The sequence below is a fragment of the Gasterosteus aculeatus genome, chromosome 13 (assembly GCF_964276395.1).
Source record: "Gasterosteus aculeatus chromosome 13, fGasAcu3.hap1.1, whole genome shotgun sequence".
In the NCBI taxonomy this organism is placed as follows: Eukaryota; Metazoa; Chordata; class Actinopteri; order Perciformes; family Gasterosteidae; genus Gasterosteus; species Gasterosteus aculeatus.
This window is the reverse complement of record NC_135701.1, coordinates 375439-402071: the sequence shown is the minus strand read 5'-3', so window position 1 is coordinate 402071 and position 26633 is coordinate 375439. Positions and strand designations below refer to the sequence as shown.

At 39.6% G+C, this 26633-nt stretch overlaps 57 non-coding genes across 57 annotated transcripts; all 57 read right to left on the bottom strand.

Moving 5' to 3' along the window:
- Positions 1-130: 130 nt before the first annotated feature.
- Positions 131-204, bottom strand: trnai-aau (transfer RNA isoleucine (anticodon AAU)). The gene has a single exon. It is a non-coding gene; the product is annotated as a tRNA-Ile (tRNA).
- Positions 205-1005: 801 nt separating this feature from the next.
- On the bottom strand, positions 1006-1079 carry trnai-aau (transfer RNA isoleucine (anticodon AAU)). The gene has a single exon. It is a non-coding gene; the product is annotated as a tRNA-Ile (tRNA).
- A 248-nt stretch (positions 1080-1327) lies between these two features.
- On the bottom strand, positions 1328-1400 carry trnar-ucg (transfer RNA arginine (anticodon UCG)). Its single transcript has one exon. It is a non-coding gene; the product is annotated as a tRNA-Arg (tRNA).
- Positions 1401-1882: 482 nt separating this feature from the next.
- Positions 1883-1956, bottom strand: trnai-aau (transfer RNA isoleucine (anticodon AAU)). The gene has a single exon. It is a non-coding gene; the product is annotated as a tRNA-Ile (tRNA).
- Positions 1957-2757: 801 nt separating this feature from the next.
- On the bottom strand, positions 2758-2831 carry trnai-aau (transfer RNA isoleucine (anticodon AAU)). The gene has a single exon. It is a non-coding gene; the product is annotated as a tRNA-Ile (tRNA).
- Positions 2832-3635: 804 nt separating this feature from the next.
- trnai-aau (transfer RNA isoleucine (anticodon AAU)) lies at positions 3636-3709 on the bottom strand. Its single transcript has one exon. It is a non-coding gene; the product is annotated as a tRNA-Ile (tRNA).
- A 248-nt stretch (positions 3710-3957) lies between these two features.
- On the bottom strand, positions 3958-4030 carry trnar-ucg (transfer RNA arginine (anticodon UCG)). The gene has a single exon. It is a non-coding gene; the product is annotated as a tRNA-Arg (tRNA).
- Positions 4031-4510: 480 nt separating this feature from the next.
- On the bottom strand, positions 4511-4584 carry trnai-aau (transfer RNA isoleucine (anticodon AAU)). The gene has a single exon. It is a non-coding gene; the product is annotated as a tRNA-Ile (tRNA).
- Positions 4585-4832: 248 nt separating this feature from the next.
- On the bottom strand, positions 4833-4905 carry trnar-ucg (transfer RNA arginine (anticodon UCG)). The gene has a single exon. It is a non-coding gene; the product is annotated as a tRNA-Arg (tRNA).
- A 480-nt stretch (positions 4906-5385) lies between these two features.
- On the bottom strand, positions 5386-5459 carry trnai-aau (transfer RNA isoleucine (anticodon AAU)). Its single transcript has one exon. It is a non-coding gene; the product is annotated as a tRNA-Ile (tRNA).
- A 248-nt stretch (positions 5460-5707) lies between these two features.
- trnar-ucg (transfer RNA arginine (anticodon UCG)) lies at positions 5708-5780 on the bottom strand. The gene has a single exon. It is a non-coding gene; the product is annotated as a tRNA-Arg (tRNA).
- Positions 5781-6262: 482 nt separating this feature from the next.
- On the bottom strand, positions 6263-6336 carry trnai-aau (transfer RNA isoleucine (anticodon AAU)). The gene has a single exon. It is a non-coding gene; the product is annotated as a tRNA-Ile (tRNA).
- Positions 6337-6584: 248 nt separating this feature from the next.
- trnar-ucg (transfer RNA arginine (anticodon UCG)) lies at positions 6585-6657 on the bottom strand. Its single transcript has one exon. It is a non-coding gene; the product is annotated as a tRNA-Arg (tRNA).
- Positions 6658-7138: 481 nt separating this feature from the next.
- trnai-aau (transfer RNA isoleucine (anticodon AAU)) lies at positions 7139-7212 on the bottom strand. Its single transcript has one exon. It is a non-coding gene; the product is annotated as a tRNA-Ile (tRNA).
- Positions 7213-7460: 248 nt separating this feature from the next.
- Positions 7461-7533, bottom strand: trnar-ucg (transfer RNA arginine (anticodon UCG)). The gene has a single exon. It is a non-coding gene; the product is annotated as a tRNA-Arg (tRNA).
- A 480-nt stretch (positions 7534-8013) lies between these two features.
- Positions 8014-8087, bottom strand: trnai-aau (transfer RNA isoleucine (anticodon AAU)). The gene has a single exon. It is a non-coding gene; the product is annotated as a tRNA-Ile (tRNA).
- Positions 8088-8335: 248 nt separating this feature from the next.
- On the bottom strand, positions 8336-8408 carry trnar-ucg (transfer RNA arginine (anticodon UCG)). The gene has a single exon. It is a non-coding gene; the product is annotated as a tRNA-Arg (tRNA).
- Positions 8409-8890: 482 nt separating this feature from the next.
- Positions 8891-8964, bottom strand: trnai-aau (transfer RNA isoleucine (anticodon AAU)). The gene has a single exon. It is a non-coding gene; the product is annotated as a tRNA-Ile (tRNA).
- Positions 8965-9213: 249 nt separating this feature from the next.
- Positions 9214-9286, bottom strand: trnar-ucg (transfer RNA arginine (anticodon UCG)). The gene has a single exon. It is a non-coding gene; the product is annotated as a tRNA-Arg (tRNA).
- Positions 9287-9766: 480 nt separating this feature from the next.
- Positions 9767-9840, bottom strand: trnai-aau (transfer RNA isoleucine (anticodon AAU)). The gene has a single exon. It is a non-coding gene; the product is annotated as a tRNA-Ile (tRNA).
- A 248-nt stretch (positions 9841-10088) lies between these two features.
- On the bottom strand, positions 10089-10161 carry trnar-ucg (transfer RNA arginine (anticodon UCG)). The gene has a single exon. It is a non-coding gene; the product is annotated as a tRNA-Arg (tRNA).
- A 482-nt stretch (positions 10162-10643) lies between these two features.
- Positions 10644-10717, bottom strand: trnai-aau (transfer RNA isoleucine (anticodon AAU)). The gene has a single exon. It is a non-coding gene; the product is annotated as a tRNA-Ile (tRNA).
- An 801-nt stretch (positions 10718-11518) lies between these two features.
- trnai-aau (transfer RNA isoleucine (anticodon AAU)) lies at positions 11519-11592 on the bottom strand. The gene has a single exon. It is a non-coding gene; the product is annotated as a tRNA-Ile (tRNA).
- Positions 11593-11840: 248 nt separating this feature from the next.
- Positions 11841-11913, bottom strand: trnar-ucg (transfer RNA arginine (anticodon UCG)). Its single transcript has one exon. It is a non-coding gene; the product is annotated as a tRNA-Arg (tRNA).
- A 480-nt stretch (positions 11914-12393) lies between these two features.
- On the bottom strand, positions 12394-12467 carry trnai-aau (transfer RNA isoleucine (anticodon AAU)). The gene has a single exon. It is a non-coding gene; the product is annotated as a tRNA-Ile (tRNA).
- Positions 12468-12715: 248 nt separating this feature from the next.
- trnar-ucg (transfer RNA arginine (anticodon UCG)) lies at positions 12716-12788 on the bottom strand. Its single transcript has one exon. It is a non-coding gene; the product is annotated as a tRNA-Arg (tRNA).
- Positions 12789-13268: 480 nt separating this feature from the next.
- Positions 13269-13342, bottom strand: trnai-aau (transfer RNA isoleucine (anticodon AAU)). Its single transcript has one exon. It is a non-coding gene; the product is annotated as a tRNA-Ile (tRNA).
- Positions 13343-13590: 248 nt separating this feature from the next.
- Positions 13591-13663, bottom strand: trnar-ucg (transfer RNA arginine (anticodon UCG)). The gene has a single exon. It is a non-coding gene; the product is annotated as a tRNA-Arg (tRNA).
- A 483-nt stretch (positions 13664-14146) lies between these two features.
- On the bottom strand, positions 14147-14220 carry trnai-aau (transfer RNA isoleucine (anticodon AAU)). The gene has a single exon. It is a non-coding gene; the product is annotated as a tRNA-Ile (tRNA).
- Positions 14221-14468: 248 nt separating this feature from the next.
- On the bottom strand, positions 14469-14541 carry trnar-ucg (transfer RNA arginine (anticodon UCG)). Its single transcript has one exon. It is a non-coding gene; the product is annotated as a tRNA-Arg (tRNA).
- A 480-nt stretch (positions 14542-15021) lies between these two features.
- Positions 15022-15095, bottom strand: trnai-aau (transfer RNA isoleucine (anticodon AAU)). Its single transcript has one exon. It is a non-coding gene; the product is annotated as a tRNA-Ile (tRNA).
- Positions 15096-15343: 248 nt separating this feature from the next.
- Positions 15344-15416, bottom strand: trnar-ucg (transfer RNA arginine (anticodon UCG)). The gene has a single exon. It is a non-coding gene; the product is annotated as a tRNA-Arg (tRNA).
- A 483-nt stretch (positions 15417-15899) lies between these two features.
- Positions 15900-15973, bottom strand: trnai-aau (transfer RNA isoleucine (anticodon AAU)). Its single transcript has one exon. It is a non-coding gene; the product is annotated as a tRNA-Ile (tRNA).
- A 248-nt stretch (positions 15974-16221) lies between these two features.
- trnar-ucg (transfer RNA arginine (anticodon UCG)) lies at positions 16222-16294 on the bottom strand. Its single transcript has one exon. It is a non-coding gene; the product is annotated as a tRNA-Arg (tRNA).
- Positions 16295-16777: 483 nt separating this feature from the next.
- Positions 16778-16851, bottom strand: trnai-aau (transfer RNA isoleucine (anticodon AAU)). The gene has a single exon. It is a non-coding gene; the product is annotated as a tRNA-Ile (tRNA).
- Positions 16852-17099: 248 nt separating this feature from the next.
- Positions 17100-17172, bottom strand: trnar-ucg (transfer RNA arginine (anticodon UCG)). Its single transcript has one exon. It is a non-coding gene; the product is annotated as a tRNA-Arg (tRNA).
- Positions 17173-17654: 482 nt separating this feature from the next.
- On the bottom strand, positions 17655-17728 carry trnai-aau (transfer RNA isoleucine (anticodon AAU)). Its single transcript has one exon. It is a non-coding gene; the product is annotated as a tRNA-Ile (tRNA).
- Positions 17729-17976: 248 nt separating this feature from the next.
- Positions 17977-18049, bottom strand: trnar-ucg (transfer RNA arginine (anticodon UCG)). The gene has a single exon. It is a non-coding gene; the product is annotated as a tRNA-Arg (tRNA).
- Positions 18050-18531: 482 nt separating this feature from the next.
- On the bottom strand, positions 18532-18605 carry trnai-aau (transfer RNA isoleucine (anticodon AAU)). Its single transcript has one exon. It is a non-coding gene; the product is annotated as a tRNA-Ile (tRNA).
- A 248-nt stretch (positions 18606-18853) lies between these two features.
- On the bottom strand, positions 18854-18926 carry trnar-ucg (transfer RNA arginine (anticodon UCG)). Its single transcript has one exon. It is a non-coding gene; the product is annotated as a tRNA-Arg (tRNA).
- A 481-nt stretch (positions 18927-19407) lies between these two features.
- trnai-aau (transfer RNA isoleucine (anticodon AAU)) lies at positions 19408-19481 on the bottom strand. Its single transcript has one exon. It is a non-coding gene; the product is annotated as a tRNA-Ile (tRNA).
- Positions 19482-19729: 248 nt separating this feature from the next.
- On the bottom strand, positions 19730-19802 carry trnar-ucg (transfer RNA arginine (anticodon UCG)). The gene has a single exon. It is a non-coding gene; the product is annotated as a tRNA-Arg (tRNA).
- A 480-nt stretch (positions 19803-20282) lies between these two features.
- Positions 20283-20356, bottom strand: trnai-aau (transfer RNA isoleucine (anticodon AAU)). Its single transcript has one exon. It is a non-coding gene; the product is annotated as a tRNA-Ile (tRNA).
- Positions 20357-20604: 248 nt separating this feature from the next.
- trnar-ucg (transfer RNA arginine (anticodon UCG)) lies at positions 20605-20677 on the bottom strand. The gene has a single exon. It is a non-coding gene; the product is annotated as a tRNA-Arg (tRNA).
- A 482-nt stretch (positions 20678-21159) lies between these two features.
- Positions 21160-21233, bottom strand: trnai-aau (transfer RNA isoleucine (anticodon AAU)). Its single transcript has one exon. It is a non-coding gene; the product is annotated as a tRNA-Ile (tRNA).
- Positions 21234-21481: 248 nt separating this feature from the next.
- On the bottom strand, positions 21482-21554 carry trnar-ucg (transfer RNA arginine (anticodon UCG)). The gene has a single exon. It is a non-coding gene; the product is annotated as a tRNA-Arg (tRNA).
- Positions 21555-22035: 481 nt separating this feature from the next.
- On the bottom strand, positions 22036-22109 carry trnai-aau (transfer RNA isoleucine (anticodon AAU)). The gene has a single exon. It is a non-coding gene; the product is annotated as a tRNA-Ile (tRNA).
- A 248-nt stretch (positions 22110-22357) lies between these two features.
- Positions 22358-22430, bottom strand: trnar-ucg (transfer RNA arginine (anticodon UCG)). Its single transcript has one exon. It is a non-coding gene; the product is annotated as a tRNA-Arg (tRNA).
- Positions 22431-22910: 480 nt separating this feature from the next.
- trnai-aau (transfer RNA isoleucine (anticodon AAU)) lies at positions 22911-22984 on the bottom strand. Its single transcript has one exon. It is a non-coding gene; the product is annotated as a tRNA-Ile (tRNA).
- A 248-nt stretch (positions 22985-23232) lies between these two features.
- Positions 23233-23305, bottom strand: trnar-ucg (transfer RNA arginine (anticodon UCG)). The gene has a single exon. It is a non-coding gene; the product is annotated as a tRNA-Arg (tRNA).
- A 482-nt stretch (positions 23306-23787) lies between these two features.
- trnai-aau (transfer RNA isoleucine (anticodon AAU)) lies at positions 23788-23861 on the bottom strand. Its single transcript has one exon. It is a non-coding gene; the product is annotated as a tRNA-Ile (tRNA).
- A 248-nt stretch (positions 23862-24109) lies between these two features.
- On the bottom strand, positions 24110-24182 carry trnar-ucg (transfer RNA arginine (anticodon UCG)). The gene has a single exon. It is a non-coding gene; the product is annotated as a tRNA-Arg (tRNA).
- Positions 24183-24663: 481 nt separating this feature from the next.
- Positions 24664-24737, bottom strand: trnai-aau (transfer RNA isoleucine (anticodon AAU)). The gene has a single exon. It is a non-coding gene; the product is annotated as a tRNA-Ile (tRNA).
- Positions 24738-24985: 248 nt separating this feature from the next.
- Positions 24986-25058, bottom strand: trnar-ucg (transfer RNA arginine (anticodon UCG)). The gene has a single exon. It is a non-coding gene; the product is annotated as a tRNA-Arg (tRNA).
- Positions 25059-25538: 480 nt separating this feature from the next.
- Positions 25539-25612, bottom strand: trnai-aau (transfer RNA isoleucine (anticodon AAU)). Its single transcript has one exon. It is a non-coding gene; the product is annotated as a tRNA-Ile (tRNA).
- A 248-nt stretch (positions 25613-25860) lies between these two features.
- On the bottom strand, positions 25861-25933 carry trnar-ucg (transfer RNA arginine (anticodon UCG)). Its single transcript has one exon. It is a non-coding gene; the product is annotated as a tRNA-Arg (tRNA).
- Positions 25934-26412: 479 nt separating this feature from the next.
- Positions 26413-26486, bottom strand: trnai-aau (transfer RNA isoleucine (anticodon AAU)). Its single transcript has one exon. It is a non-coding gene; the product is annotated as a tRNA-Ile (tRNA).
- Positions 26487-26633: the final 147 nt, after the last annotated feature.

The following is a 26633-nucleotide window of genomic DNA, read 5'->3' as shown; positions in this document are numbered from 1 at the left end:
GGTAGATCATTGAACCTGGATGGGATGTAGTAACAGCTGACTTTCTATTGGATTCTTCTTTGGAATAGGACAGTTTCAGAGGCTGGAATAACACAGACTAAATAAAAACATATGATATTCTGGCAATCCTTGGCCAGTATGGGGATTGAACCCATGACCTTGGCGTTATTAGCACCACGCTCTGACCATCTGAGCTAACTGGCCCTTTTCTCTTGGTTTTATCCAACTACAGTAAATCCAGATTTCAGGCCAAATGAGAACTTCTATGATGCAGGCAGTAAATAATTGTCAATCAGTTGTGAGAGCCTATCACCTTTAATTTCCCAATTAAAATAGACGGTGAAGAGAATGAATTTAACTATAATGGAAGTATATTTTGTTGGAAACAAAAATGCATATATCTGATGAAATTCAACTTTGCGCAAGACTTCTTACAAATATCTTGGAAGTTTCAACCAAGAAGGGACTCGAACCCTCCATCTTCTGATCCGAAGTCAGACGCCTTGTCCATTAGGCCACGTGGTCCCTAAATGCAGGAGTTTCACTTTTTTTTAACTGCTATTATTCACCTGCAGAGTAGAAGGACCAGAAAAATATCTTTCAACACCTGAGGTTTGCAACGCCATCATGAATTTAAATATGTACTGCAAGTGTGGACGGATTTATTGTTGAATGAGTGTTACCAGGGGGTTTTGCGACTTAACTTACAATCACATAGTATCACCATTACGTTCTGACAATGTCAGGTAAAGACACAGTTTAGATTTTTTTTAATTGGCCTGGGAGAATACTTGAGAATGTTACCAGTGGGATCACCTACTGGCTTGGCATTGCTAGACAGGATGAATGGGTTTCCACAAAAAAATATTTGGATGGAGGTAGATCATTGAACCTGGATGGGATGTCGTATCAGCTCACTTTCTATTGGATTCTTCTTTGGAATAGGACAGTTTCAGAGGCTGGAATAACACAGACTAAATAAAAAGATGATATCCTGGCAATCCTTGGCCAGTATGGGGATTGAGCCCATGACCTTGGCGTTATTAGCACCACGCTCTGACCATCTGAGCTAACCGGCCCTTTTCTCTTGATTTTATCCAACTACAGTAAATCCAGATTTCATGCCAAATGAGAACTTCTATGATGCAGGCAGTAAATAATTGTCAATCAGTTGTGAGAGCCTATCACCTTTAATTTCCCCATTAAAATAGACGGTGAAGAGAATGAATTCAAATATAATGGAAGTATATTTTGTTGGAAACAACAACGCTCATACCTGAGGAAATTCAACTTTGCACAAGACATCTAACAAATATCTTGGAAGTTTCAACCACGAAGGGACTCGAACCCTCAATCTTCTGATCCGAAGTCAGACACCTTGTCCATTAGGCCACGTGGTCCCTAAATGCAGCAGTTTCACTTTTTTTTTACTGCTATTATTCACCGGCAGAGTAGGAGGAACAGAGAAATATCTTTCAACACCTGAGGTTTGCAACGCCATCATGAATTTAAACATCTACTGCAAGTGTGGACGGATTTATCGTTGAATGAGTGTTACCAGGGGGTTTTGCGATTTAACTTACAATCACATAGTATCACCATTACGTTCTGACAATGTCAGGTAAAGACACAGTTTAGATTTGTTTTAATTGGCCTGGGAGAATACTTGAGAATGTTACCAGTGGGATCACCTACTGGCTTGGCATTGCTAGACAGGATGAATGGGTTTCCACAAAAAAATATTTGGATGGAGGTAGATCATTGAACCTGGATTGGATGTAGTAACAGCTGACTTTCTATTGGATTCTTCTTTGGAATAGGACAGTTTCAGAGGCTGGAATAACACAGACTAAATAAAAACATATGATATTCTGGCAATCCTTGGCCAGTATGGGGATTTAACCCATGACCTTGGCGTTATTAGCACCACACTCTGACCATCTGAGCTAACCAGCCCTTTTCTCTTGATTTTATCCAACTACAGTAAATCCAGATTTCAGGCCAAATGAGAACTTCTATGATGCAGGCAGTAAATAATTGTCAATCAGTTGTGAGAGCGTATCACCTTTAATCTCCCCATTAAAATAGACGGTGAAGAGAATGAATTTAACTATAATGGAAGTATGTTTTGTTGGAAACAACAATGCTCATACTTGAGGAAATTCTACTTTGCACAAGACTTCTTACAAATATCTTGGAAGTTTCAACCAAGAAGGGACTCGAACCCTCCATCTTCTGATCCGAAGTCAGACACCTTGTCCATTAGGCCACGTGGTCCCTAAATGCAACAGTTTCATTTTTTTTAACTGCTATTATTCACCTGCAAAGTAGGAGGACCAGAAAAATATCTTTCAACACCTGAGGTTTGCAACGCCATCATGAATTTAAATATGTACTGCAAGTGTGGACGGATTTATCATTGAATGAGTGTTACCGGGTTTTTTTTGGGATTTAACTTACAATCACATAGTATCACCATTACGTTCTGACAATGTCAGGTAAAGACACAGTTTTGATTTTTTTTAATTGGCCTGGGAGAATACTTGAGAATGTTACCAGTGGGATCACCTACTGGCTTGGCATTGCTAGACAGAATGAATGGGTTTCCACAAAAAAACCTTTGGATGGAGGGAGATCATTGAACCTGGATGGGATGTAGTAACAGCTGACTTTCTATTGGATTCTTCTTTGGAATAGGACAGTTTCAGAGGCTGGAATAACACAGACTAAATAAAAACATGATATCCTGGCAATCCTTGGCCAGTATGGGGATTGAACCCATGACCTTGGCGTTATTAGCACCACGCTCTGACCATCTGAGCTAACCGGCCCTTTTCTCTTGATTTTATCCAACTACAGTAAATCCAGATTTCAGGCCAAATGAGAACTTCTATGATGCAGGCAGTAAATAATTGTCAATCAGTTGTGAGAGCCTATCACCTTTAATTTCCCAATTAAAATAGACGGTGAAGAGAATGAATTTAACTATAATGGAAGTATATTTTGTTGGAAACAAAAATGCATATATCTGATGAAATTCAACTTTGCGCAAGACTTCTTACAAATATCTTGGAAGTTTCAACCAAGAAGGGACTCGAACCCTCCATCTTCTGATCCGAAGTCAGACGCCTTGTCCATTAGGCCACGTGGTCCCTAAATGCAGCAGTTTCACTTTCTTTTTCACTGCTATTATTCACCTGCAGAGTAGGAGGACCAGAAAAATATCTTTCAACACCTGAGGTTTGCAACGCCATCATGAATTTAAATATGTACTGCAAGTGTGGACGGATTTATTGTTGAATGAGTGTTACCAGGGGGTTTTGCGACTTAACTTACAATCACATAGTATCACCATTACGTTCTGACAATGTCAGGTAAAGACACAGTTTAGATTTTTTTTAATTGGCCTGGGAGAATACTTGAGAATGTTACCAGTGGGATCACCTACTGGCTTGGCATTGCTAGACAGGATGAATGGGTTTCCACAAAAAAATATTTGGATGGAGGTAGATCATTGAACCTGGATTGGATGTAGTAACAGCTGACTTTCTATTGGATTCTTCTTTGGAATAGGACAGTTTCAGAGGCTGGAATAACACAGACTAAATAAAAACATATGATATTCTGGCAATCCTTGGCCAGTATGGGGATTTAACCCATGACCTTGGCGTTATTAGCACCACACTCTGACCATCTGAGCTAACCAGCCCTTTTCTCTTGATTTTATCCAACTACAGTAAATCCAGATTTCAGGCCAAATGAGAACTTCTATGATGCAGGCAGTAAATAATTGTCAATCAGTCGTGAGAGCCTATCACCTTTAATTTCCCCATTAAAATAGACGGTGAAGAGAATGAATTTAAATATAATGGAAGTATATTTTGTTGGAAACAACAATGCATATACCTGATGAAATTCAACTTTGCACAAGACTTCTTACAAATATCTTGGAAGTTTCAACCACGAAGGGACTCGAACCCTCAATCTTCTGATCCGAAGTCAGACGCCTTGTCCATTAGGCCACGTGGTCCCTAAATGCAGCAGTTTCATTTTTTTTTAACTGCTATTATTCACCTGCAGATTAGGAGGACCAGAAAAATATCTTTCAACACCTGAGGTTTGCAACGCCATCATGAATTTAAACATCTACTGCAAGTGTGGACGGATTTATCGTTGAATGAGTGTTACCAGGGGGTTTTGCGATTTAACTTACAATCACATAGTATCACCATTACGTTCTGACAATGTCAGGTAAAGACACAGTTTAGATTTTTTTTAATTGGCCTGGGAGAATACTTGAGAATGTTACCAGTGGGATCACCTACTGGCTTGGCATTGCTAGACAGGATGAATGGGTTTCCACAAAAAAATATTTGGATGGAGGTAGATCATTGAACCTGGATGGGATGTAGTATCAGCTCACTTTCTATTGGATTCTTCTTTGGAATAGGACAGTTTCAGAGGCTGGAATAACACAGAATAAATAAAAACATGATATCCTGGCAAGCCTTGGCCAGTATGGGGATTGAACCCATGACCTTGGCGTTATTAGCACCACGCTCTGACCATCTGAGCTAACCGGCCCTTTTCTCTTGATTTTATCCAACTACAGTAAATCCAGATTCCAGGCCAAATGAGAACGTCTATGATGCAGGCAGTAAATAATTGTCAATCAGTTGTGAGAGCCTATCACCTTTAATTTCCCCATTAAAATAGACGGTGAAGAGAATGAATTCAAATATAATCGAAGTATATTTTGTTGGAAACAACAACGCTCATACCTGAGGAAATTCAACTTTGCACAAGACATCTTACAAATATCTTGGAAGTTTCAACCACGAAGGGACTCGAACCCTCAATCTTCTGATCCGAAGTCAGACGCCTTGTCCATTAGGCCACGTGGTCCCTAAATGCAGCAGTTTCACTTTTTTTTAACTGCTATTATTCACCTGCAGAGTAGGAGGACCAGAAAAATATCTTTCAACACCTGAGGTTTGCAACGCCATCATGAATTTAAACATCTACTGCAAGTGTGGACGGATTTATTGTTGAATGAGTGTTACCAGGGGGTTTTGCGACTTAACTTACAATCACATAGTATCACCATTACGTTCTGACAATGTCAAGTAAAGACACAGTTTAGATTTTTTTTAATTGGCCTGAGAGAATACTTGAGAATGTTACCAGTGGGATCACCTACTGGCTTGGCATTGCTAGACAGGATGAATGGGTTTCCACAAAAAAATATTTGGATGGAGGTAGATCATTGAACCTGGATGGGATGTCGTATCAGCTCACTTTCTATTGGATTCTTCTTTGGAATAGGACAGTTTCAGAGGCTGGAATAACACAGACTAAATAAAAACATGATATCATGGCAATCCTTGGCCAGTATGGGGATTGAACCCATGACCTTGGCGTTATTAGCACCACGCTCTGACCATCTGAGCTAACCGGCCCTTTTCTCTTGATTTTATCCAACTACAGTAAATCCAGATTCCAGGCCAAATGAGAACTTCTATGATGCAGGCAGTAAATAATTGTCAATCAGTTGTGAGAGCCTATCACCTTTAATTTCCCCATTAAAATAGACGGTGAAGAGAATGAATTTAAATATAATGGAAGTATATTTTGTTGGAAACAACAATGCATATACCTGATGAAATTCAACATTGCACAAGACTTCTTACAAATATCTTGGAAGTTTCAACCAAGAAGGGACTCGAACCCTCAATCTTCTGATCCGAAGTCAGACGCCTTGTCCATTAGGCCACGTGGTCCCTAAATGCAACAGTTTCATTTTTTTTAAATTGCTATTATTCACCTGCAGAGTAGGAGGACCAGAAAAATATCTTTCAACACCTGAGGTTTGCAACGCCATCATGAATTTAAACATCTACTGCAAGTGTGGACGGATTTATCGTTGAATGAGTGTTACCAGGGGGTTTTGCGATTTAACTTACAATCACATAGTATCACCATTACGTTCTGACAATGTCAGGTAAAGACACAGTTTAGATTTTTTTTAATTGGCCTGGGAGAATACTTGAGAATGTTACCAGTGGGATCACCTACTGGCTTGGCATTGCTAGACAGGATGAATGGGTTTCCACAAAAAAATATTTGGATGGAGGTAGATCATTGAACCTGGATGGGATGTCGTATCAGCTCACTTTCTATTGGATTCTTCTTTGGAATAGGACAGTTTCAGAGGCTGGAATAACACAGACTAAATAAAAACATATGATATTCTGGCAATCCTTGGCCAGTATGGGGATTGAACCCATGACCTTGGCGTTATTAGCACCACACTCTGACCATCTGAGCTAACTGGCCCTTTTCTCTTGATTTTATCCAACTACAGTAAATCCAGATTCCAGGCCAAATGAGAACTTCTATGATGCAGGCAGTAAATAATTGTCAATCAGTTGTGAGAGCCTATCACCTTTAATTTCCCCATTAAAATAGACGGTGAAGAGAATGAATTTAAATATAATGGAAGTATATTTTGTTGGAAACAACAATGCATATATCTGATGAAATTCAACTTTGCACAAGAGATCTTACAAATATCTTGGAAGTTTCAACCACGAAGGGACTCGAACCCTCAATCTTCTGATCCGAAGTCAGACGCCTTGTCCATTAGGCCACGTGGTCCCTAAATGCAGCAGTTTCATTTTTTTTTAACTGCTATTATTCACCTGCAGAGTAGGAGGACCAGAAAAATATCTTTCAACACCTGAGGTTTGCAACGCCATCATGAATTTAAATATCTACTGCAAGTGTGGACGGATTTATCGTTGAATGAGTGTTACCGGGTTTTTTTTGGGATTTAACTTACAATCACATAGTATCACCATTACGTTCTGACAATGTCAGGTAAAGACACAGTTTAGATTTGTTTTAATTGGCCTGGGAGAATACTTGAGAATGTTACCAGTGGGATCACCTACTGGCTTGGCATTGCTAGACAGGATGAATGGGTTTCCACAAAAAAATATTTGGATGGAGGTAGATCATTGAACCTGGATGGGATGTAGTATCAGCTCACTTTTTATTTGATTCTTCTTTGGAATAGGACAGTTTCAGAGGCTGGAATAACACAGAATAAATAAAAACATGATATCCTGGCAAGCCTTGGCCAGTATGGGGATTGAACCCATGACCTTGGCGTTATTAGCACCACGCTCTGACCATCTGAGCTAACCGGCCCTTTTCTCTTGATTTTATCCAACTACAGTAAATCCAGATTCCAGGCCAAATGAGAACGTCTATGATGCAGGCAGTAAATAATTGTCAATCAGTTGTGAGAGCCTATCACCTTTAATTTCCCCATTAAAATAGACGGTGAAGAGAATGAATTCAAATATAATCGAAGTATATTTTGTTGGAAACAACAACGCTCATACCTGAGGAAATTCAACTTTGCACAAGACATCTTACAAATATCTTGGAAGTTTCAACCACGAAGGGACTCGAACCCTCAATCTTCTGATCCGAAGTCAGACGCCTTGTCCATTAAGCCACGTGGTCCCTAAATGCAGCAGTTTCACTTTTTTTTAACTGCTATTATTCACCTGCAGAGTAGGAGGACCAGAAAAATATCTTTCAACACCTGAGGTTTGCAACGCCATCATGAATTTAAACATCTACTGCAAGTGTGGACGGATTTATTGTTGAATGAGTGTTACCAGGGGGTTTTGCGACTTAACTTACAATCACATAGTATCACCATTACGTTCTGACAATGTCAAGTAAAGACACAGTTTAGATTTTTTTTAATTGGCCTGAGAGAATACTTGAGAATGTTACCAGTGGGATCACCTACTGGCTTGGCATTGCTAGACAGGATGAATGGGTTTCCACAAAAAAATATTTGGATGGAGGTAGATCATTGAACCTGGATGGGATGTCGTATCAGCTCACTTTCTATTGGATTCTTCTTTGGAATAGGACAGTTTCAGAGGCTGGAATAACACAGACTAAATAAAAACATGATATCATGGCAATCCTTGGCCAGTATGGGGATTGAACCCATGACCTTGGCGTTATTAGCACCACGCTCTGACCTTCTGAGCTAACTGGCCCTTTTCTCTTGATTTTATCCAACTACAGTAAATCCAGATTCCAGGCCAAATGAGAACTTCTATGATGCAGGCAGTAAATAATTGTCAATCAGTTGTGAGAGCCTATCACCTTTAATTTCCCCATTAAAATAGACGGTGAAGAGAATGAATTTAAATATAATGGAAGTATATTTTGTTGGAAACAACAATGCATATATCTGATGAAATTCAACTTTGCACAAGACATCTTACAAATATCTTGGAAGTTTCAACCACGAAGGGACTCGAACCCTCAATCTTCTGATCCGAAGTCAGACGCCTTGTCCATTAGGCCACGTGGTCCCTAAATGCAGCAGTTTCATTTTTTTTTAACTGCTATTATTCACCTGCAGAGTAGGAGGACCAGAAAAATATCTTTCAACACCTGAGGTTTGCAACGCCATCATGAATTTAAATATGTACTGCAAGTGTGGACGGATTTATCGTTGAATGAGTGTTACCAGGGGGTTTTGCGATTTAACTTACAATCACATAGTATCACCATTACGTTCTGACAATGTCAGGTAAAGACACAGTTTAGATTTGTTTTAATTGGCCTGGGAGAATACTTGAGAATGTTACCAGTGGGATCACCTACTGGCTTGGCATTGCTAGACAGGATGAATGGGTTTCCACAAAAAAATATTTGGATGGAGGTAGATCATTGAACCTGGATTGGATGTAGTAACAGCTGACTTTCTATTGGATTCTTCTTTGGAATAGGACAGTTTCAGAGGCTGGAATAACACAGACTAAATAAAAACATATGATATTCTGGCAATCCTTGGCCAGTATGGGGATTGAACCCATGACCTTGGCGTTATTAGCACCACGCTCTGACCATCTGAGCTAACCGGCCCTTTTCTCTTGATTTTATCCAACTACAGTAAATCCAGATTCCAGGCCAAATGAGAACGTCTATGATGCAGGCAGTAAATAATTGTCAATCAGTTGTGAGAGCCTATCACCTTTAATTTCCCAAATTAAAATAGACGGTGAAGAGAATGAATTCAAATATAATCGAAGTATATTTTGTTGGAAACAACAACGCTCATACCTGAGGAAATTCAACTTTGCACAAGACATCTTACAAATATCTTGGAAGTTTCAACCAAGAAGGGACTCGAACCCTCAATCTTCTGATCCGAAGTCAGACGCCTTGTCCATTAGGCCACGTGGTCCCTAAATGCAACAGTTTCATTTTTTTTAAATTGCTATTATTCACCTGCAGAGTAGGAGGACCAGAAAAATATCTTTCAACACCTGAGGTTTGCAACGCCATCATGAATTTAAACATCTACTGCAAGTGTGGACGGATTTATCGTTGAATGAGTGTTACCAGGGGGTTTTGCGATTTAACTTACAATCACATAGTATCACCATTACGTTCTGACAATGTCAGGTAAAGACACAGTTTAGATTTGTTTTAATTGGCCTGGGAGAATACTTGAGAATGTTACCAGTGGGATCACCTACTGGCTTGGCATTGCTAGACAGGATGAATGGGTTTCCACAAAAAAATATTTGGATGGAGGTAGATCATTGAACCTGGATGGGATGTAGTATCAGCTCACTTTCTATTGGATTCTTCTTTGGAATAGGACAGTTTCAGAGGCTGGAATAACACAGAATAAATAAAAACATGATATCCTGGCAAGCCTTGGCCAGTATGGGGATTGAACCCATGACCTTGGCGTTATTAGCACCACGCTCTGACCATCTGAGCTAACCGGCCCTTTTCTCTTGATTTTATCCAACTACAGTAAATCCAGATTCCAGGCCAAATGAGAACGTCTATGATGCAGGCAGTAAATAATTGTCAATCAGTTGTGAGAGCCTATCACCTTTAATTTCCCCATTAAAATAGACGGTGAAGAGAATGAATTCAAATATAATCGAAGTATATTTTGTTGGAAACAACAACGCTCATACCTGAGGAAATTCAACTTTGCACAAGACATCTTACAAATATCTTGGAAGTTTCAACCAAGAAGGGACTCGAACCCTCAATCTTCTGATCCGAAGTCAGACGCCTTGTCCATTAGGCCACGTGGTCCCTAAATGCAACAGTTTCATTTTTTTTAAATTGCTATTATTCACCTGCAGAGTAGGAGGACCAGAAAAATATCTTTCAACACCTGAGGTTTGCAACGCCATCATGAATTTAAACATCTACTGCAAGTGTGGACGGATTTATCGTTGAATGAGTGTTACCAGGGGGTTTTGCGATTTAACTTACAATCACATAGTATCACCATTACGTTCTGACAATGTCAGGTAAAGACACAGTTTAGATTTTTTTTAATTGGCCTGGGAGAATACTTGAGAATGTTACCAGTGGGATCACCTACTGGCTTGGCATTGCTAGACAGGATGAATGGGTTTCCACAAAAAAATATTTGGATGGAGGTAGATCATTGAACCTGGATGGGATGTCGTATCAGCTCACTTTCTATTGGATTCTTCTTTGGAATAGGACAGTTTCAGAGGCTGGAATAACACAGACTAAATAAAAACATATGATATTCTGGCAATCCTTGGCCAGTATGGGGATTGAACCCATGACCTTGGCGTTATTAGCACCACGCTCTGACCATCTGAGCTAACTGGCCCTTTTCTCTTGATTTTATCCAACTACAGTAAATCCAGATTCCAGGCCAAATGAGAACTTCTATGATGCAGGCAGTAAATAATTGTCAATCAGTTGTGAGAGCCTATCACCTTTAATTTCCCCATTAAAATAGACGGTGAAGAGAATGAATTTAAATATAATGGAAGTATATTTTGTTGGAAACAACAATGCATATATCTGATGAAATTCAACTTTGCACAAGACATCTTACAAATATCTTGGAAGTTTCAACCACGAAGGGACTCGAACCCTCAATCTTCTGATACGAAGTCAGAGGCCTTGTCCATTAGGCCACGTGGTCCCTAAATGCAGCAGTTTCATTTTTTTTTAACTGCTATTATTCACCTGCAGAGTAGGAGGACCAGAAAAATATCTTTCAACACCTGAGGTTTGCAACGCCATCATGAATTTAAATATGTACTGCAAGTGTGGACGGATTTATTGTTGAATGAGTGTTACCAGGGGGTTTTGCGACTTAACTTACAATCACATAGTATCACCATTACGTTCTGACAATGTCAGGTAAAGACACAGTTTAGATTTTTTTTAATTGGCCTGGGAGAATACTTGAGAATGTTACCAGTGGGATCACCTACTGGCTTGGCATTGCTAGACAGGATGAATGGGTTTCCACAAAAAAATATTTGGATGGAGGTAGATCATTGAACCTGGATGGGATGTCGTATCAGATCACTTTCTATTGGATTCTTCTTTGGAATAGGACAGTTTCAGAGGCTGGAATAACACAGACTAAATAAAAACATGATATCCTGGCAATCCTTGGCCAGTATGGGGATTGAACCCATGACCTTGGCGTTATTAGCACCACGCTCTGACCATCTGAGCTAACCGGCCCTTTTCTCTTGATTTTATCCAACTACAGTAAATCCAGATTCCAGGCCAAATGAGAACTTCTATGATGCAGGCAGTAAATAATTGTCAATCAGTTGTGAGAGCCTATCACCTTTAATTTCCCCATTAAAATAGACGGTGAAGAGAATGAATTTAAATATAATGGAAGTATATTTTGTTGGAAACAACAATGCATATATCTGATGAAATTCAACTTTGCACAAGACATCTTACAAATATCTTGGAAGTTTCAACCACAAAGGGACTCGAACCCTCAATCTTCTGATCCGAAGTCAGACGCCTTGTCCATTAGGCCACGTGGTCCCTAAATGCAGCAGTTTCACTTTTTTTTAACTGCTATTATTCACCTGCAGAGTAGGAGGACCAGAAAAATATCTTTCAACACCTGAGGTTTGCAACGCCATCATGAATTTAAATATGTACTGCAAGTGTGGACGGATTTATTGTTGAATGAGTGTTACCAGGGGGTTTTGCGACTTAACTTACAATCACATAGTATCACCATTACGTTCTGACAATGTCAGGTAAAGACACAGTTTAGATTTTTTTTAATTGGCCTGGGAGAATACTTGAGAATGTTACCAGTGGGATCACCTACTGGCTTGGCATTGCTAGACAGGATGAATGGGTTTCCACAAAAAAATATTTGGATGGAGGTAGATCATTGAACCTGGATGGGATGTCGTATCAGATCACTTTCTATTGGATTCTTCTTTGGAATAGGACAGTTTCAGAGGCTGGAATAACACAGACTAAATAAAAACATGGTATCCTGGCAATCCTTGGCCAGTATGGGGATTGAACCCATGACCTTGGCGTTATTAGCACCACGCTCTGACCATCTGAGCTAACCGGCCCTTTTCTCTTGATTTTATCCAACTACAGTAAATCCAGATTTCAGGCCAAATGAGAACTTCGAAAATGCAGGCAGTAAACAATTGTCAGTCAGTTGTGAGAGCCTATCACCTTTAATTTCCCCATTAAAATACACGGTGAAGAGAATGAATTTAACTATAATGGAAGTATATTTTGTTGGAAACAACAATGCATATATCTGATGAAATTCAACTTTGCACAAGACTTCTTACAAATATCTTGGAAGTTTCAACCAAGAAGGGACTCGAACCCTCAATCTTCTGATCCGAAGTCAGACGCCTTGTCCATTAGGCCACGTGGTCCCTAAATGCAGCAGTTTCACTTTTTTTTAACTGCTATTATTCACCTGCAGAGTAGGAGGACCAGAAAAATATCTTTCAACACCTGAGGTTTGCAACGCCATCATGAATTTAAATATGTACTGCAAGTGTGGACGGATTTATTGTTGAATGAGTGTTACCAGGGGGTTTTGCGACTTAACTTACAATAACATAGTATCACCATTACGTTCTGACAATGTCAGGTAAAGACACAGTTTAGATTTTTTTTAATTGGCCTGGGAGAATACTTGAGAATGTTACCAGTGGGATCACCTACTGGCTTGGCATTGCTAGACAGGATGAATGGGTTTCCACAAAAAAATATTTGGATGGAGGTAGATCATTGAACCTGGATGGGATGTCGTATCAGATCACTTTCTATTGGATTCTTCTTTGGAATAGGACAGTTTCAGAGGCTGGAATAACACAGACTAAATAAAAACATGATATCCTGGCAATCCTTGGCCAGTATGGGGATTGAACCCATGACCTTGGCGTTATTAGCACCACGCTCTGACCATCTGAGCTAACCGGCCCTTTTCTCTTGATTTTATCCAACTACAGTAAATCCAGATTCCAGGCCAAATGAGAACTTCTATGATGCAGGCAGTAAATAATTGTCAATCAGTTGTGAGAGCCTATCACCTTTAATTTCCCCATTAAAATAGACGGTGAAGAGAATGAATTTAAATATAATGGAAGTATATTTTGTTGGAAACAACAATGCATATATCTGATGAAATTCAACTTTGCACAAGACATCTTACAAATATCTTGGAAGTTTCAACCACGAAGGGACTCGAACCCTCAATCTTCTGATCCGAAGTCAGACGCCTTGTCCATTAGGCCACGTGGTCCCTAAATGCAGCAGTTTCACTTTTTTTTAACTGCTATTATTCACCTGCAGAGTAGGAGGACCAGAAAAATATCTTTCAACACCTGAGGTTTGCAACGCCATCATGAATTTAAATATCTACTGCAAGTGTGGACGGATTTATCGTTGAATGAGTGTTACCGGGTTTTTTGGGGGATTTAACTTACAATCACATAGTATCACCATTACGTTCTGACAATGTCAGGTAAAGACACAGTTTAGATTTTTTTTAATTGGCCTGGGAGAATACTTGAGAATGTTACCAGTGGGATCACCTACTGGCTTGGCATTGCTAGACAGAATGAATGGGTTTCGACAAAAAAATATTTGGATGGAGGTAGATCATTGAACCTGGATGGGATATAGTAACAGCTGACTTTCTATTGGATTCTTCTTTGGAATAGGACAGTTTCAGAGGCTGGAATAACAAAGACTAAATAAAAACATATGATATTCTGGCAATCCTTGGCCAGTATGGGGATTGAACCCATGACCTTGGCGTTATTAGCACCACGCTCTGACCATCTGAGCTAACCGGCCCTTTTCTCTTGATTTTATCCAACTACAGTAAATCCAGATTCCAGGCCAAATGAGAACTTCTATGATGCAGGCAGTAAATAATTGTCAATCAGTTGTGAGAGCCTATCACCTTTAATTTCCCCATTAAAATAGACGGTGAAGAGAATGAATTTAAATATAATGGAAGTATATTTTGTTGGAAACAACAATGCATATATCTGATGAAATTCAACTTTGCACAAGACATCTTACAAATATCTTGGAAGTTTCAACCACGAAGGGACTCGAACCCTCAATCTTCTGATCCGAAGTCAGACGCCTTGTCCATTAGGCCACGTGGTCCCTAAATGCAGCAGTTTCACTTTTTTTTAACTGCTATTATTCACCTGCATAGTAGGAGGACCAGAAAAATATCTTTCAACACCTGAGGTTTGCAACGCCATCATGAATTTAAATATGTACTGCAAGTGTGGACGGATTTATTGTTGAATGAGTGTTACCAGGGGGTTTTGCGACTTAACTTACAATCACATAGTATCACCATTACGTTCTGACAATGTCAGGTAAAGACACAGTTTAGATTTTTTTTAATTGGCCTGGGAGAATACTTGAGAATGTTACCAGTGGGATCACCTACTGGCTTGGCATTGCTAGACAGGATGAATGGGTTTCCACAAAAAAATATTTGGATGGAGGTAGATCATTGAACCTGGATGGGATGTCGTATCAGATCACTTTCTATTGGATTCTTCTTTGGAATAGGACAGTTTCAGAGGCTGGAATAACACAGACTAAATAAAAACATGATATCCTGGCAATCCTTGGCCAGTATGGGGATTGAACCCATGACCTTGGCGTTATTAGCACCACGCTCTGACCATCTGAGCTAACCGGCCCTTTTCTCTTGATTTTATCCAACTACAGTAAATCCAGATTCCAGGCCAAATGAGAACTTCTATGATGCAGGCAGTAAATAATTGTCAATCAGTTGTGAGAGCCTATCACCTTTAATTTCCCCATTAAAATAGACGGTGAAGAGAATGAATTTAAATATAATGGAAGTATATTTTGTTGGAAACAACAATGCATATATCTGATGAAATTCAACTTTGCACAAGACATCTTACAAATATCTTGGAAGTTTCAACCACGAAGGGACTCGAACCCTCAATCTTCTGATCCGAAGTCAGACGCCTTGTCCATTAGGCCACGTGGTCCCTAAATGCAGCAGTTTCACTTTTTTTTAACTGCTATTATTCACCTGCAGAGTAGGAGGACCAGAAAAATATCTTTCAACACCTGAGGTTTGCAACGCCATCATGAATTTAAATATCTACTGCAAGTGTGGACGGATTTATCGTTGAATGAGTGTTACCGGGTTTTTTTGGGGATTTAACTTACAATCACATAGTATCACCATTACGTTCTGACAATGTCAGGTAAAGACACAGTTTAGATTTTTTTTAATTGGCCTGGGAGAATACTTGAGAATGTTACCAGTGGGATCACCTACTGGCTTGGCATTGCTAGACAGGATGGATGGGTTTCCACAAAAAAATATTTGGATGGAGGTAGATCATTGAACCTGGATGGGATGTAGTAACAGCTGACTTTCTATTGGATTCTTCTTTGGAATAGGACAGTTTCAGAGGCTGGAATAACACAGACTAAATAAAAACATATGATATTCTGGCAATCCTTGGCCAGTATGGGGATTGAACCCATGACCTTGGCGTTATTAGCACCACGCTCTGACCATCTGAGCTAACCGGCCCTTTTCTCTTGATTTTATCCAACTACAGTAAATCCAGATTTCATGCCAAATGAGAACTTCTATGATGCAGGCAGTAAATAATTGTCAATCAGTTGTGAGAGCCTATCACCTTTAATTTCCCCATTAAAATAGACGGTGAAGAGAATGAATTTAAATATAATGGAAGTATATTTTGTTGGAAACAACAATGCATATACCTGATGAAATTCAACTTTGCACAAGACTTCTTACAAATATCTTGGAAGTTTCAACCAAGAAGGGACTCGAACCCTCAATCTTCTGATCCGAAGTCAGACGCCTTGTCCATTAGGCCACGTGGTCCCTAAATGCAACAGTTTCATTGTTTTTTAACTGCTATTATTCACCTGCAGAGTAGGAGGACCAGAAAAATATCTTTCAACACCTGAGGTTTGCAACGCCATCATGAATTTAAACATCTACTGCAAGTGTGGACGGATTTATCGTTGAATGAGTGTTACCAGGGGGGTTTTGCGATTTAACTTACAATCACATAGTATCACCATTACGTTTTGACAATGTCAGGTAAAGACACAGTTTAGATTTTTTTCAATTGGCCTGGGAGAATACTTGAGAATGTTACCAGTGGGATCACCTACTGGCTTGGCATTGCTAGACAGGATGAATGGGTTTCCACAAAAAAATATTTGGATGGAGGTAGATCATTGAACCTGGATGGGATGTCGTATCAGCTCACTTTCTATTGGATTCTTCTTTGGAATAGGACAGTTTCAGAGGCTGGAATAACACAGACTAAATAAAAACATATGATATTCTGGCAATCCTTGGCCAGTATGGGGATTGAACCCATGACCTTGGCGTTATTAGCACCACGCTCTGACCATCTGAGCTAACCGGCCCTTTTCTCTTGGTTTTATCCAACTACAGTAAATCCAGATTCCAGGCCAAATGAGAACTTCTATGATGCAGGCAGTAAATAATTGTCAATCAGTTGTGAGAGCCTATCACCTTTAATTTCCCCATTAAAATAGACGGTGAAGAGAATGAATTTAAATATAATGGAAGTATATTTTGTTGGAAACAACAATGCATATACCTGATGAAATTCAACTTTGCACAAGACTTCTTACAAATATCTTGGAAGTTTCAACCACGAAGGGACTCGAACCCTCAATCTTCTGATCCGAAGTCAGACGCCTTGTCCATTAGGCCACGTGGTCCCTAAATGCAGCAGTTTCACTTTTTTTTAACTGCTATTATTCACCTGCAGAGTAGGAGGACCAGAAAAATATCTTTCAACACCTGAGGTTTTCAACGCCATCATGAATTTAAACATCTACTGCAAGTGTGGACGGATTTATCGTTGAATGAGTGTTACCAGGGGGTTTTGCGATTTAACTTACAATCACATAGTATCACCATTACGTTCTGACAATGTCAGGTAAAGACACAGTTTAGATTTTTTTTAATTGGCCTGGGAGAATACTTGAGAATGTTACCAGTGGGATCACCTACTGGCTTGGCATTGCTAGACAGGATGAATGGGTTTCCACAAAAAAATATTTGGATGGAGGTAGATCATTGAACCTGGATGGGATGTAGTAACAGCTGACTTTCTATTGGATTCTTCTTTGGAATAGGACAGTTTCAGAGGCTGGAATAACACAGACTAAATAAAAACATATGATATTCTGGCAATCCTTGGCCAGTATGGGGATTGAACCCATGACCTTGGCGTTATTAGCACCACGCTCTGACCATCTGAGCTAACCGGCCCTTTTCTTTTGGTTGTATCCAACTACAGTAAATCCAGATTTCAGGCCAAATGAGAACTTCTATGATGCAGGCAGTAAATAATTGTCAATCAGTTGTGAGAGCCTATCACCTTTAATTTCCCCATTAAAATAGACGGTGAAGAGAATGAATTTAAATATAATGGAAGTATATTTTGTTGGAAACAACAATGCATATATCTGATGAAATTCAACTTTGCACAAGACATCTTACAAATATCTTGGAAGTTTCAACCACGAAGGGACTTGAACCCTCAATCTTCTGATCCGAAGTCAGACGCCTTGTCCATTAGGCCACGTGGTCCCTAAATGCAGCAGTTTCACTTTTTTTTAACTGCTATTATTCACCTGCAGAGTAGGAGGACCAGAAAAATATCTTTCAACACCTGAGGTTTGCAACGCCATCATGAATTTAAACATCTACTGCAAGTGTGGACGGATTTATCGTTGAATGAGTGTTACCAGGGGGTTTTGCGATTTAACTTACAATCACATAGTATCACCATTACGTTCTGACAATGTCAGGTAAAGACACAGTTTAGATTTTTTTTAATTGGCCTGGGAGAATACTTGAGAATGTTACCAGTGGGATCACCTACTGGCTTGGCATTGCTAGACAGGATGAATGGGTTTCCACAAAAAAATATTTGGATGGAGGTAGATCATTGAACCTGGATGGGATGTAGTAACAGCTGACTTTCTATTGGATTCTTCTTTGGAATAGGACAGTTTCAGAGGCTGGAATAACACAGACTAAATAAAAACATATGATATTCTGGCAATCCTTGGCCAGTATGGGGATTGAACCCATGACCTTGGCGTTATTAGCACCACGCTCTGACCATCTGAGCTAACCGGCCCTTTTCTCTTGATTTAATCCAACTACAGTAAATCCAGATTTCAGGCCAAATGAGAACTTCTATGATGCAGGCAGTAAATAATTGTCAATCAGTTGTGAGAGCCTATCACCTTTAATTTCCCCATTAAAATAGACGGTGAAGAGAATGAATTTAAATATAATGGAAGTATATTTTGTTGGAAACAACAATGCATATACCTGATGAAATTCAACTTTGCACAAGACTTCTTACAAATATCTTGGAAGTTTCAACCAAGAAGGGACTCGAACCCTCAATCTTCTGATCCGAAGTCAGACGCCTTGTCCATTAGGCCACGTGGTCCCTAAATGCAACAGTTTCATTTTTTTTAACTGCTATTATTCACCTGCAGAGTAGGAGGACCAGAAAAATATCTTTCAACACCTGAGGTTTGCAACGCCATCATGAATTTAAACATCTACTGCAAGTGTGGACGGATTTATCGTTGAATGAGTGTTACCAGGGGGTTTTGCGATTTAACTTACAATCACATAGTATCACCATTACGTTCTGACAATGTCAGGTAAAGACACAGTTTAGATTTTTTTTAATTGGCCTGGGAGAATACTTGAGAATGTTACCAGTGGGATCACCTACTGGCTTGGCATTGCTAGACAGAATGAATGGGTTTCCACAAAAAAATATTTGGATGGAGGTAGATCATTGAACCTGGATGGGATGTAGTAACAGCTGACTTTCTATTGGATTCTTCTTTGGAATAGGACAGTTTCAGAGGCTGGAATAACACAGACTAAATAAAAACATATGATATTCTGGCAATCCTTGGCCAGTATGGGGATTGAACCCATGACCTTGGCGTTATTAGCACCACGCTCTGACCATCTGAGCTAACCGGCCCTTTTCTCTTGGTTTTATCCAACTACAGTAAATCCAGATTCCAGGCCAAATGAGAACTTCTATGATGCAGGCAGTAAATAATTGTCAATCAGTTGTGAGAGCCTATCACCTTTAATTTCCCCATTAAAATAGACGGTGAAGAGAATGAATTTAAATATAATGGAAGTATATTTTGTTGGAAACAACAATGCATATACCTGATGAAATTCAACTTTGCACAAGACTTCTTACAAATATCTTGGAAGTTTCAACCACGAAGGGACTCGAACCCTCAATCTTCTGATCCGAAGTCAGACGCCTTGTCCATTAGGCCACGTGGTCCCTAAATGCAGCAGTTTCACTTTTTTTTAACTGCTATTATTCACCTGCAGAGTAGGAGGACCAGAAAAATATCTTTCAACACCTGAGGTTTTCAACGCCATCATGAATTTAAACATCTACTGCAAGTGTGGACGGATTTATCGTTGAATGAGTGTTACCAGGGGGTTTTGCGATTTAACTTACAATCACATAGTATCACCATTACGTTCTGACAATGTCAGGTAAAGACACAGTTTAGATTTTTTTTAATTGGCCTGGGAGAATACTTGAGAATGTTACCAGTGGGATCACCTACTGGCTTGGCATTGCTAGACAGGATGAATGGGTTTCCACAAAAAAATATTTGGATGGAGGTAGATCATTGAACCTGGATGGGATGTCGTATCAGCTCACTTTCTATTGGATTCTTCTTTGGAATAGGACAGTTTCAGAGGCTGGAATAACACAGACTAAATAAAAACATGATATCCTGGCAATCCTTGGCCAGTATGGGGATTGAACCCATGACCTTGGCGTTATTAGCACCACGCTCTGACCATCTGAGCTAACCGGCCCTTTTCTTTTGGTTGTATCCAACTACAGTAAATCCAGATTTCAGGCCAAATGAGAACTTCTATGATGCAGGCAGTAAATAATTGTCAATCAGTTGTGAGAGCCTATCACCTTTAATTTCCCCATTAAAATAGACGGTGAAGAGAATGAATTTAAATATAATGGAAGTATATTTTGTTGGAAACAACAATGCATATATCTGATGAAATTCAACTTTGCACATGACATCTTACAAATATCTTGGAAGTTTCAACCACGAAGGGACTTGAACCCTCAATCTTCTGATCCGAAGTCAGACGCCTTGTCCATTAGGCCACGTGGTCCCTAAATGCAGCAGTTTCACTTTTTTTTAACTGCTATTATTCACCTGCAGAGTAGGAGGACCAGAAAAATATCTTTCAACACCTGAGGTTTGCAACGCCATCATGAATTTAAACATCTACTGCAAGTGTGGACGGATTTATCGTTGAATGAGTGTTACCAGGGGGTTTTGCGATTTAACTTACAATCACATAGTATCACCATTACGTTCTGACAATGTCAGGTAAAGACACAGTTTAGATTTTTTTTAATTGGCCTGGGAGAATACTTGAGAATGTTACCAGTGGGATCACCTACTGGCTTGGCATTGCTAGACAGGATGAATGGGTTTCCACAAAAAAATATTTGGATGGAGGTAGATCATTGAACCTGGATGGGATGTAGTAACAGCTGACTTTCTATTGGATTCTTCTTTGGAATAGGACAGTTTCAGAGGCTGGAATAACACAGACTAAATAAAAACATATGATATTCTGGCAATCCTTGGCCAGTATGGGGATTGAACCCATGACCTTGGCGTTATTAGCACCACGCTCTGACCATCTGAGCTAACCGGCCCTTTTCTCTTGATTTAATCCAACTACAGTAAATCCAGATTTCAGGCCAAATGAGAACTTCTATGATGCAGGCAGTAAATAATTGTCAATCAGTTGTGAGAGCCTATCACCTTTAATTTCCCCATTAAAATAGACGGTGAAGAGAATGAATTTAAATATAATGGAAGTATATTTTGTTGGAAACAACAATGCATATACCTGATGAAATTCAACTTTGCACAAGACTTCTTACAAATATCTTGGAAGTTTCAACCAAGAAGGGACTCGAACCCTCAATCTTCTGATCCGAAGTCAGACGCCTTGTCCATTAGGCCACGTGGTCCCTAAATGCAACAGTTTCATTTTTTTTAACTGCTATTATTCACCTGCAGAGTAGGAGGACCAGAAAAATATCTTTCAACACCTGAGGTTTGCAACGCCATCATGAATTTAAACATCTACTGCAAGTGTGGACGGATTTATCGTTGAATGAGTGTTACCAGGGGGTTTTGCGATTTAACTTACAATCACATAGTATCACCATTACGTTCTGACAATGTCAGGTAAAGACACAGTTTAGATTTTTTTTAATTGGCCTGGGAGAATACTTGAGAATGTTACCAGTGGGATCACCTACTGGCTTGGCATTGCTAGACAGAATGAATGGGTTTCCACAAAAAAATATTTGGATGGAGGTAGATCATTGAACCTGGATGGGATGTAGTAACAGCTGACTTTCTATTGGATTCTTCTTTGGAATAGGACAGTTTCAGAGGCTGGAATAACACAGACTAAATAAAAACATATGATATTCTGGCAATCCTTGGCCAGTATGGGGATTGAACCCATGACCTTGGCGTTATTAGCACCACGCTCTGACCATCTGAGCTAACCGGCCCTTTTCTCTTGGTTTTATCCAACTACAGTAAATCCAGATTCCAGGCCAAATGAGAACTTCTATGATGCAGGCAGTAAATAATTGTCAATCAGTTGTGAGAGCCTATCACCTTTAATTTCCCCATTAAAATAGACGGTGAAGAGAATGAATTTAAATATAATGGAAGTATATTTTGTTGGAAACAACAATGCATATACCTGATGAAATTCAACTTTGCACAAGACTTCTTACAAATATCTTGGAAGTTTCAACCACGAAGGGACTCGAACCCTCAATCTTCTGATCCGAAGTCAGACGCCTTGTCCATTAGGCCACGTGGTCCCTAAATGCAGCAGTTTCACTTTTTTTTAACTGCTATTATTCACCTGCAGAGTAGGAGGACCAGAAAAATATCTTTCAACACCTGAGGTTTTCAACGCCATCATGAATTTAAACATCTACTGCAAGTGTGGACGGATTTATCGTTGAATGAGTGTTACCAGGGGGTTTTGCGATTTAACTTACAATCACATAGTATCACCATTACGTTCTGACAATGTCAGGTAAAGACACAGTTTAGATTTTTTTTAATTGGCCTGGGAGAATACTTGAGAATGTTACCAGTGGGATCACCTACTGGCTTGGCATTGCTAGACAGGATGAATGGGTTTCCACAAAAAAATATTTGGATGGAGGTAGATCATTGAACCTGGATGGGATGTCGTATCAGCTCACTTTCTATTGGATTCTTCTTTGGAATAGGACAGTTTCAGAGGCTGGAATAACACAGACTAAATAAAAACATGATATCCTGGCAATCCTTGGCCAGTATGGGGATTGAACCCATGACCTTGGCGTTATTAGCACCACGCTCTGACCATCTGAGCTAACCGGCCCTTTTCTTTTGGTTGTATCCAACTACAGTAAATCCAGATTTCAGGCCAAATGAGAACTTCTATGATGCAGGCAGTAAATAATTGTCAATCAGTTGTGAGAGCCTATCACCTTTAATTTCCCCATTAAAATAGACGGTGAAGAGAATGAATTTAAATATAATGGAAGTATATTTTGTTGGAAACAACAATGCATATATCTGATGAAATTCAACTTTGCACAAGACATCTTACAAATATCTTGGAAGTTTCAACCACGAAGGGACTTGAACCCTCAATCTTCTGATCCGAAGTCAGACGCCTTGTCCATTAGGCCACGTGGTCCCTAAATGCAGCAGTTTCACTTTTTTTTAACTGCTATTATTCACCTGCAGAGTAGGAGGACCAGAAAAATATCTTTCAACACCTGAGGTTTGCAACGCCATCATGAATTTAAACATCTACTGCAAGTGTGGACGGATTTATCGTTGAATGAGTGTTACCAGGGGGTTTTGCGATTTAACTTACAATCACATAGTATCACCATTACGTTCTGACAATGTCAGGTAAAGACACAGTTTAGATTTTTTTTAATTGGCCTGGGAGAATACTTGAGAATGTTACCAGTGGGATCACCTACTGGCTTGGCATTGCTAGACAGGATGAATGGGTTTCCACAAAAAAATATTTGGATGGAGGTAGATCATTGAACCTGGATGGGATGTAGTAACAGCTGACTTTCTATTGGATTCTTCTTTGGAATAGGACAGTTTCAGAGGCTGGAATAACACAGACTAAATAAAAACATATGATATTCTGGCAATCCTTGGCCAGTATGGGGATTGAACCCATGACCTTGGCGTTATTAGCACCACGCTCTGACCATCTGAGCTAACCGGCCCTTTTCTCTTGATTTAATCCAACTACAGTAAATCCAGATTTCAGGCCAAATGAGAACTTCTATGATGCAGGCAGTAAATAATTGTCAATCAGTTGTGAGAGCCTATCACCTTTAATTTCCCCATTAAAATAGACGGTGAAGAGAATGAATTTAAATATAATGGAAGTATATTTTGTTGGAAACAACAATGCATATACCTGATGAAATTCAACTTTGCACAAGACTTCTTACAAATATCTTGGAAGTTTCAACCAAGAAGGGACTCGAACCCTCAATCTTCTGATCCGAAGTCAGACGCCTTGTCCATTAGGCCACGTGGTCCCTAAATGCAACAGTTTCATTTTTTTTAACTGCTATTATTCACCTGCAGAGTAGGAGGACCAGAAAAATATCTTTCAACACCTGAGGTTTGCAACGCCATCATGAATTTAAACATCTACTGCAAGTGTGGACGGATTTATCGTTGAATGAGTGTTACCAGGGGGTTTTGCGATTTAACTTACAATCACATAGTATCACCATTACGTTCTGACAATGTCAGGTAAAGACACAGTTTAGATTTTTTTTAATTGGCCTGGGAGAATACTTGAGAATGTTACCAGTGGGATCACCTACTGGCTTGGCATTGCTAGACAGAATGAATGGGTTTCCACAAAAAAATATTTGGATGGAGGTAGATCATTGAACCTGGATGGGATGTAGTAACAGCTGACTTTCTATTGGATTCTTCTTTGGAATAGGACAGTTTCAGAGGCTGGAATAACACAGACTAAATAAAAACATATGATATTCTGGCAATCCTTGGCCAGTATGGGGATTGAACCCATGACCTTGGCGTTATTAGCACCACGCTCTGACCATCTGAGCTAACCGGCCCTTTTCTCTTGGTTTTATCCAACTACAGTAAATCCAGATTCCAGGCCAAATGAGAACTTCTATGATGCAGGCAGTAAATAATTGTCAATCAGTTGTGAGAGCCTATCACCTTTAATTTCCCCATTAAAATAGACGGTGAAGAGAATGAATTTAAATATAATGGAAGTATATTTTGTTGGAAACAACAATGCATATACCTGATGAAATTCAACTTTGCACAAGACTTCTTACAAATATCTTGGAAGTTTCAACCACGAAGGGACTCGAACCCTCAATCTTCTGATCCGAAGTCAGACGCCTTGTCCATTAGGCCACGTGGTCCCTAAATGCAGCAGTTTCACTTTTTTTTAACTGCTATTATTCACCTGCAGAGTAGGAGGACCAGAAAAATATCTTTCAACACCTGAGGTTTTCAACGCCATCATGAATTTAAACATCTACTGCAAGTGTGGACGGATTTATCGTTGAATGAGTGTTACCAGGGGGTTTTGCGATTTAACTTACAATCACATAGTATCACCATTACGTTCTGACAATGTCAGGTAAAGACACAGTTTAGATTTTTTTTAATTGGCCTGGGAGAATACTTGAGAATGTTACCAGTGGGATCACCTACTGGCTTGGCATTGCTAGACAGGATGAATGGGTTTCCACAAAAAAATATTTGGATGGAGGTAGATCATTGAACCTGGATGGGATGTCGTATCAGCTCACTTTCTATTGGATTCTTCTTTGGAATAGGACAGTTTCAGAGGCTGGAATAACACAGACTAAATAAAAACATGATATCCTGGCAATCCTTGGCCAGTATGGGGATTGAACCCATGACCTTGGCGTTATTAGCACCACGCTCTGACCATCTGAGCTAACCGGCCCTTTTCTTTTGGTTGTATCCAACTACAGTAAATCCAGATTTCAGGCCAAATGAGAACTTCTATGATGCAGGCAGTAAATAATTGTCAATCAGTTGTGAGAGCCTATCACCTTTAATTTCCCCATTAAAATAGACGGTGAAGAGAATGAATTTAAATATAATGGAAGTATATTTTGTTGGAAACAACAATGCATATATCTGATGAAATTCAACTTTGCACAAGACATCTTACAAATATCTTGGAAGTTTCAACCACGAAGGGACTTGAACCCTCAATCTTCTGATCCGAAGTCAGACGCCTTGTCCATTAGGCCACGTGGTCCCTAAATGCAGCAGTTTCACTTTTTTTTAACTGCTATTATTCACCTGCAGAGTAGGAGGACCAGAAAAATATCTTTCAACACCTGAGGTTTGCAACGCCATCATGAATTTAAACATCTACTGCAAGTGTGGACGGATTTATCGTTGAATGAGTGTTACCAGGGGGTTTTGCGATTTAACTTACAATCACATAGTATCACCATTACGTTCTGACAATGTCAGGTAAAGACACAGTTTAGATTTTTTTTAATTGGCCTGGGAGAATACTTGAGAATGTTACCAGTGGGATCACCTACTGGCTTGGCATTGCTAGACAGGATGAATGGGTTTCCACAAAAAATATTTGGATGGAGGTAGATCATTGAACCTGGATGGGATGTCGTATCAGCTCACTTTCTATTGGATTCTTCTTTGGAATAGGACAGTTTCAGAGGCTGGAATAACACAGACTAAATAAAAACATGATATCCTGGCAATCCTTGGCCAGTATGGGGATTGAACCCATGACCTTGGCGTTATTAGCACCACGCTCTGACCATCTGAGCTAACCGGCCCTTTTCTTTTGGTTGTATCCAACTACAGTAAATCCAGATTTCAGGCCAAATGAGAACTTCTATGATGCAGGCAGTAAATAATTGTCAATCAGTTGTGAGAGCCTATCACCTTTAATTTCCCCATTAAAATAGACGGTGAAGAGAATG